Source organism: Sceloporus undulatus, chromosome 7, assembly GCF_019175285.1.
Source record: "Sceloporus undulatus isolate JIND9_A2432 ecotype Alabama chromosome 7, SceUnd_v1.1, whole genome shotgun sequence".
Classification (NCBI taxonomy): Eukaryota; Metazoa; Chordata; class Lepidosauria; order Squamata; family Phrynosomatidae; genus Sceloporus; species Sceloporus undulatus.
In genome coordinates this window covers 32,960,720-32,967,862 of record NC_056528.1, presented here as the reverse complement: position 1 = coordinate 32,967,862, position 7,143 = coordinate 32,960,720, and positions in this window count along the sequence as shown.

The window sequence follows — 7,143 nt, the reverse complement described above, 5'->3', positions numbered from 1 at the left end:
TAAGAGTTTTCTTTTTAATAGTGTTTCATTGCCGTTTTTCCGTCGGAACCATATTCCAAATTAAAGTAGGGGGGGAAATAATAAAAAGAGCCAGCTAAGCGAGAAAGAGATGAAGCTTTCTTCCATGGCAGACGCTGTCAGAGTTTATGGGTATTCATTAAAATCCTCTCCTAATTGCTCCCTCATCAGCTATGAATTTTAAGAAGCTTAGCTACTAAGTGTTTAAATTCCGTTTATTGACACAAAATAGAATATTCGCTAATGACTACAGGGCGATGAGTCACGATTATCGCCCTGCAGTGCTTGTTTTACACACCCGCACAAAAGGCACCGGGTTTCCAGATTTCACCCTTTGCTTGATGGAAAGCCATTGCCGTGGGTCATCATCCGAGGTGGAGGCTGGGATGCCCAGACGGTTTCTTCCAAGGGGGAAATAAGAAGCGGGCCTGAATTAACCATCAGGCTAAGGACTTTGCAAAGCCTGTGATATTTCACAGGTGTAAACTGGGACGCATGTGGCCAAGCAACATCAGAGTATGGTCAAGACATTATTAATCAGGAAGAAATCAGAGAAGGAAAGGAGGGAGTAGTATAGTCTTGCCCTTCCCAGTACACTCAGCCAAAAGCAAACTGGTGCAGCTGTGCTCTTCCCAGTACACTCATTCCCTTTCCAGTACAGTCGGTCAAAAGCAAATTGCTGAAGCTGTGTTCTTCCCAGTACACTCATTCCCTTCCCAGTACACTCAGACAAACTTCTGCAGCTATGCTCTTCCCAGTACGCTCAGTCCCTTCCCAATACATTCAAACAAAGCAAACAGGCTGTGATGCTTCCCAGTACACCCACTCCCTTCCCAGACACTCAGCCAAAAGCAAACTGCTGCAGCTGTGCTCTTCCCAGTACGCTCAGTCCCTTCCAATACACTCAGGACAAACTGTTGCAGCTGTGCCTTCCCAGTACGCTCAGTCCCTTCCCAATACATTCAAACAAAGCAAACTGCTGCACTGTGCTCTTCCCAGTGCACTCATCCCTCCCTTCCTAGTAAACACCCAGACAAAAGCAAACTGCTGCAGCTGTGCTCTTCCCAGTACGCTCAGTCCCTTCCCAGTACACCAGACAAACTGTTGCAGCGGTGCCTTCCAGTACGCTCAGTCCCTTCCCAATACATTCAAAACAAACAAATTGGGGCAGCTGTGCTCTTCCCAGTACACTCATTCCCTTCCCAGTACACTCACTCCCTTCACGTACACTCAGCCAAAAGCAACTGCGGCAGCTGTGCTCTTCCCAGTACTTCAGTCCCTTCCCAGTACACTCAACAAACTGCTGCAGCTGTGCTCTTCCCAGTACACTCAGTCCCTTCCTTCCCAATACATTCAAACAAAGCAAACTGGGGCAGCTGTGCTCTTCCCAGTACACTCATTCCCTTCCCAGTACACTCACTCCCCAGTACACTCAGCCAAAAGCAAACTGCTGCAGCTGTGCTCTTCCCAGTACGCTCAGTCCCTTCCCAGTACACTCACTCCCTTCCCAGCACACTCCGACAAAGCAAACTGCTGCAGCTGTGCTCTTCCCAGTACACTCAGTCCCTTGCTTCCCAATACATTCAAACAAAGCAAACTGCTGCAGCTGTGCTCTTCCCAGTACACTCATTCCCTTCCCAGTACACTCAGCCAAAAGCAAACTGCTGCAGCTGTGCTCTTCCCAGTACGCTCAGTCCCTTCCCAGTACACCCAGTCATATATATATATATATATATATATATATATATATATATATATATATATATATATAGAGGGTGGCTTATAACTTTCAAAACAATACAATTAAAAACACACAAAAATAGTACATTTAAACCAAATTAAATTAGTACAGTAATTAAAAACAGATCCCAAGCTAAAATATCGAAAACTTCAAACAGATAAAAATGTGTAAAATACATTAAAACACCCCAGTTTAACATATGCAGCCTCCATGATTTCAAATATAGTCAGCCCTCCGTATCCAAGGTTTTATTCTCCACAGATTCAAGCAACCACGGCTTGAACATATTTTTTAAATCTATCCATCTATCCATTTCAAAAACCAAACCTTGATTTTGCCATTGCAAAAAGTTTTCTTTGCTTCGCTGTTAGTTTTGCAGACGTCTCCTGCAACCTTGCTAAGGTTATTATTTGGCAGATTTATGGAGCCATGCCTTCTTATGACCAGCAAGGGGTCATAATTCTATGATCTGTGACCTCCTCTTTTTCATCAATGACCCAAACATACTGGCTGTTATGAAACTGAGTGCGTATTTGTGTGTTTTGCCTGGCCAGTTCCCCTCTGGGATGCCTTTATTGAAAGATTTTTATGACCTTTCCACAATTCGGCATAATTTAAAGCTGCAGTTAGGAACTCAACCTTTAAGCAACAGGATGGGTCCTCTGCATAGGATTTCACAGCAATCAAATGATACCTTCTCGGGTCAATAACTTCTCCTCCTTCTTAATATATATATATATATATAATAATAGATTGAAAACACCCATTTCAAAGCCAAATGCTTTCCATGTTTAAAGAGTCATGCAGGAGGGACAGTCCAAAGTTGAACTTCAGCTTTCAACTTTTGTTATTTCTTCTTAAGTAACCCTTCCCGAATGTCCAGATGTGTGAATTCAATTAATGGTGTCTAAATAAACGAAGCACTTTTTAAAAGAAAAGCAATCGGAGGAGGGTTTTAATCCATATGAGACCAATATGTTGACTTGTCAAAATGTGAATTTCATTAGGGTCTTCAAGCCCAGCTCCAAATGTTCCCTCTTTTTAATCTAATTCTCACATTTATGTGAAGCTATTTGCACACCTCTGGGCCTGAAATGGTTTTTTGTTATATAATCTGGTCCATTGTTTGGGAGCTAAAGAAGTATTTGTATGGCAAGCCTAGTGTGGCAACTTTCCATCCCATCAATGACTTTCGGGCAAAGTCACTTTTTTCAAAGGTCAAAATGAATGCAGGCAGAATGATTTGAAAGACTCCTCTAAGACAGTCATCATGGTGTAGTCAAGAGGTTTGAGTGTTGGACGAAGACTCTGGAGACGCGGGTTTGATTCCCAGTTTGGCCATTAAACCCACTGGGAGACCTTGGGCAAGTCACAGTCTCTCAGCCTGAGCGGATGGCCATGGCAAACTCCCTCTGAAGAAACTTGCCAAGAAAACACCATGATGGGTTCTCCTTAGAAATTATTTGAAGGCACTTTGAAAGGACTTGAAGGATTTATGGCCAAGCGGGATTTGAATCTTGGTCTCCAGAGTTGTAGTGCAATACATCAATACATCAATCAATCAATCAATATCCATCCATCCATCCATCGGCTATTTTGATCTGATAATTATAAGCAAGAATCTTGGCAAAATCAGCAGAAGAGTTTTTTGTTTTGTAAAAGCATTAAAACTCAAATCTGAACTCGTTTTAGTAAATGCTGGGATAAAGTTTGAGAGTCATGCAAACTCTTTTGGAGAGCATAAACCTGTTCATCTATCGGTCGATCACCCTCTGCTGGGAAGAGGCAGCAATTGCTCTCCTGTTATGTCACTTGAGCATCTGCAGAAGTAATTTTGTCACTCATCATATATATTTCGCATATAATCAGGTTAACGCTTTGTTGAAGCAAACACTTTAGCGCTTGGCCCTGCGCATTTAATGAGTTCGTAATCCACAAAGACAGGCCTCCTTGGAAAGGAACGAAAGCCAACAAGGAGAAACCCCAGAGCAAAGAAACTCTTTGTTATTCATCTTGCAGTTTTGATTTTAAGATACATACTTGGTGGCATCTGGTGACTCTGCTCTGGGTTTTAGTCCAAACTAAAGGGAGTTCCCCCAAGTACTGAAAATGGCTTTCCCTTTAGGTCCAACAAGACAACAAGTTCCGACTAAGGGTCCATCTACACTGTGGAAACAATGCAGTTTGACACCACTTTAAGCACTGTAGCTCCGTTCTATGGTATCCTGGGATTTGTAGCTTTACAAAGTCTTTAGCCGTTTCTGCTGAAGGTGCTGGTGCCTCTCAAAACTACAGATCCCAAGATTCTGTAGGATGGAGCAATGTGGTGTCAAACTGTGTTATTTCAGTACAGTGTAGATGTCCCCTAAAATCTGGAACAGATTCAGTGCCCTACTGACATCAGCTCCATCAGTGTCGAATGAATCTATATTGCTTGGTGTCTGGATCTTATTCTATGGAACGTTCTCCTAAAGTTTCATAGGTGTGTGCAAAATTCACAAGTGGTATTTTTATGCAGAAAACAGCAATTTTTTTTCTTGCATAGGAAACACCTTTTTCCTTTATCCTTTATGAATCTGTATTATTGCTTCAAAGAACCCCAGGCCTCTACTTACAACAGGCCTGAGGATCCTCCATTCCTGGGATATGTAGTTCTCCCAGTCTGGAAACCACACAATCCTATGTGTTTAGAAATCTGTTTGACTTTCTTTTTGCCACCTTCTTGCTGTTATGAGCCTTTAGGTTATTTCCAACATATGGAGGCCCTAAAGCAAACCTGTCACAGGATTTCCTTGGCAAGATTTGTTCAGAGTGGTTTTGTCATAGCCTTCCTCCAAGGCTGAGAGAATGTGACTTGCCTATCGGTGGGTTTCCATGGCCAAGCAAGGATTCAAACACTGGTCCCTAGAGTCATAGTCCAATGCACAAGCATCTACATCATGCTGGTTCTTTTCTGACATTTCTGCCATTCCTGATTTTGCCATCAGAAAATCTGTATGATTTTCTTCCTGGGCTCTGTAGCAGATCCTGATTGATCCGAAGGAAACCCATCTTGTTTTACAAGATGGTTGTTGTTCTGTGTTATCAGCTTCAACTGTACGGCAACCTTGTTGAATGAGATACCTCCTAAAAATAGAGCCCAGCAAACTCAGGGCTGTGGTTTCCTTGACCAAATCTGTTATTGTTGTGTGCCTTTAAGTAATTTCCAACTCTAAAGCAAACCTATCATGTTCAGAGGAGGTTTGCCATTGCCATCTTGAGGCTGAGAGCATGTGACTTACCGAAGACAGGTTTCATGTCTAAGCAGAAAATCAAACCCTAGTCTCCACAATCGTAGTCCAAGGCTCAAACCATTATGCCATGCTGGCTCTTTTCTGGGACAGAAATGTAGTAAATCAAAATTGGAAAGGTCCAAAAACCCCTTGAATTGAGAAATTTATTGCCATGATTCTTTACTGCAAGCTTGCAAAATATTTCCGTAATGCAACTTCTATGGAGGTAGCATGGTGTAATGGTTTGACCTAAGATTCTGGAGACCAGGGTTCAATTAGCAGCTCAGCCATCAAACCCACTGGGTGATTTTGGGCAAGTCACATTCTCTCAGCCTCAGAGGATGGCAATGGCAAAGGTCTCCAAACCAAACTTGCCAATATAAACTCATGATAGGCTCGTCTCAAGTCAGAAATGAGTTGAAGGCACTCAACAACTTGTCATCTCACCATGTGTCCAAAATATAACAGGCTTCATTTTGGCATCTAGGAAGACTTCAGGCTCAATTTGCTCTTGAATGCATATTATTTGTAGTATCTGCAGAATTCTCCTCCAAAACATTTCTTTACTTTAGCATGGATGAGCCAGGCTTTGACCTTCAGCAGTGATATACCTCTGCATTGGAGGATCTTCTATTTTGTAATCTGTGCCCCACCATGAGCTTGGTTGTGGGGTCTTTATTCCAGGAGCCGGCCTCCTGAAGGTCAGCTTGGTGCAGGGAGCTCATGGCGATTAGGTGGCGATGCTGGGTAATCTTCTTACCGGACCACCCCATGTTCCCCCACCCCACCGAGCTTGCCTGGATTTGTAAGCCACTTATTTCCAGAAGGCATCTCCCTCCCATATGTGCACCTTCTTAATTTGTTTCCCTGGATCCCTTTCGGTCACTCCTTGCCGGCAACCTTTGCTCGGCCAAAATGAAAGATGTTCTAGGCCTGGCCTGCCTAGAGCCAGCATGGTTTCAGCATCAGACTAGGACTCTGGGCCACTCAGCCATGGAAATTTGCTGGATCGCTTTGGGCAAGTCATGTTGCCCATGGAGGAAAGCAGTGGCAAATCTCATATGTCGTTGTTGTGTGCATTCAAGTCGTTCCTGACATACAGTGGACCTAAGGCAAACCTATCATGGAGTTTTCTTGGCAAGATTTGTTCAGAGGAGGCCTGCCGTTGCCTGCCCAAGGCTGAGAATATGTGACTTGCCCAAAATCACCCAGCAGGTTTCATGGCCAAGCTGGGAATCGAACTCTGCTCTCCAAAGTCATAGTCCAATAATCAAACAAAACAAAAAAGCTTAATTTATATACCGCTTCATACCACCTAAGCAGTGTCTAAGCGGTTTACAACTGTAAGCTAATTTGCCCACAACAATCTGGGTACTCATTTTAGCGACCTCGGAAGGATGCAAGCCTGAGTCGAGCTTGAGCCCTTTTGCTGGTCTTGAACTCGCAACCTTATGATTTTGAGTGAGTGGCTGCAGTACAGGCATTTAACCACTGCGCCACCACTAAAAACCTCTTATAAATACATCTTAATAAGGGCTGCATCCATAGTGGAAGAATATTCCAATCTGACACTGTTTTATCTGTCCTACGGAATGCAGGATTTGTAGTTTGGTGAGACATTTAGCCTTCTCAGTCAGCTCTGGGGACACAACAAACTATAAATCCCAGGATTCCATACCATGGAGCCATGACAATTAAAGTAGTCTACTCTTCTTCCTCTTCCTCCTCCGCTTCTTCTTTCGCCTTCTCCTCTTCCTCCTCCCCAGTCCTCCTCCTTCTTCTTTCTCTTCTTCCTCCTCTTGTACTTATTCCTCCTCCTCCTCCTCCTGTGAAGAAGCAGTCCAACCTCTGTCCATTCCTGGCTGGTCATTGTCCACTTCAGTGCCCTAAAACACATACGTCTGCACCACATCTCCATAGAAAGCCAAGCCAGGGCAGGCAAAGGTGGGGGGAAGAGAAGGTTCACTCCTTCCTTGCGTGAGGACTTTGCTCTATCTCCGCCAGCAGCCAAATGGCATCTACTTGGCAGGAAGCCACTCAAATCCAAAGGCCCATCTGCCTCCTGAATCCCATTGATCCCTAGCCCATCCACACACACACCCCACACACAAC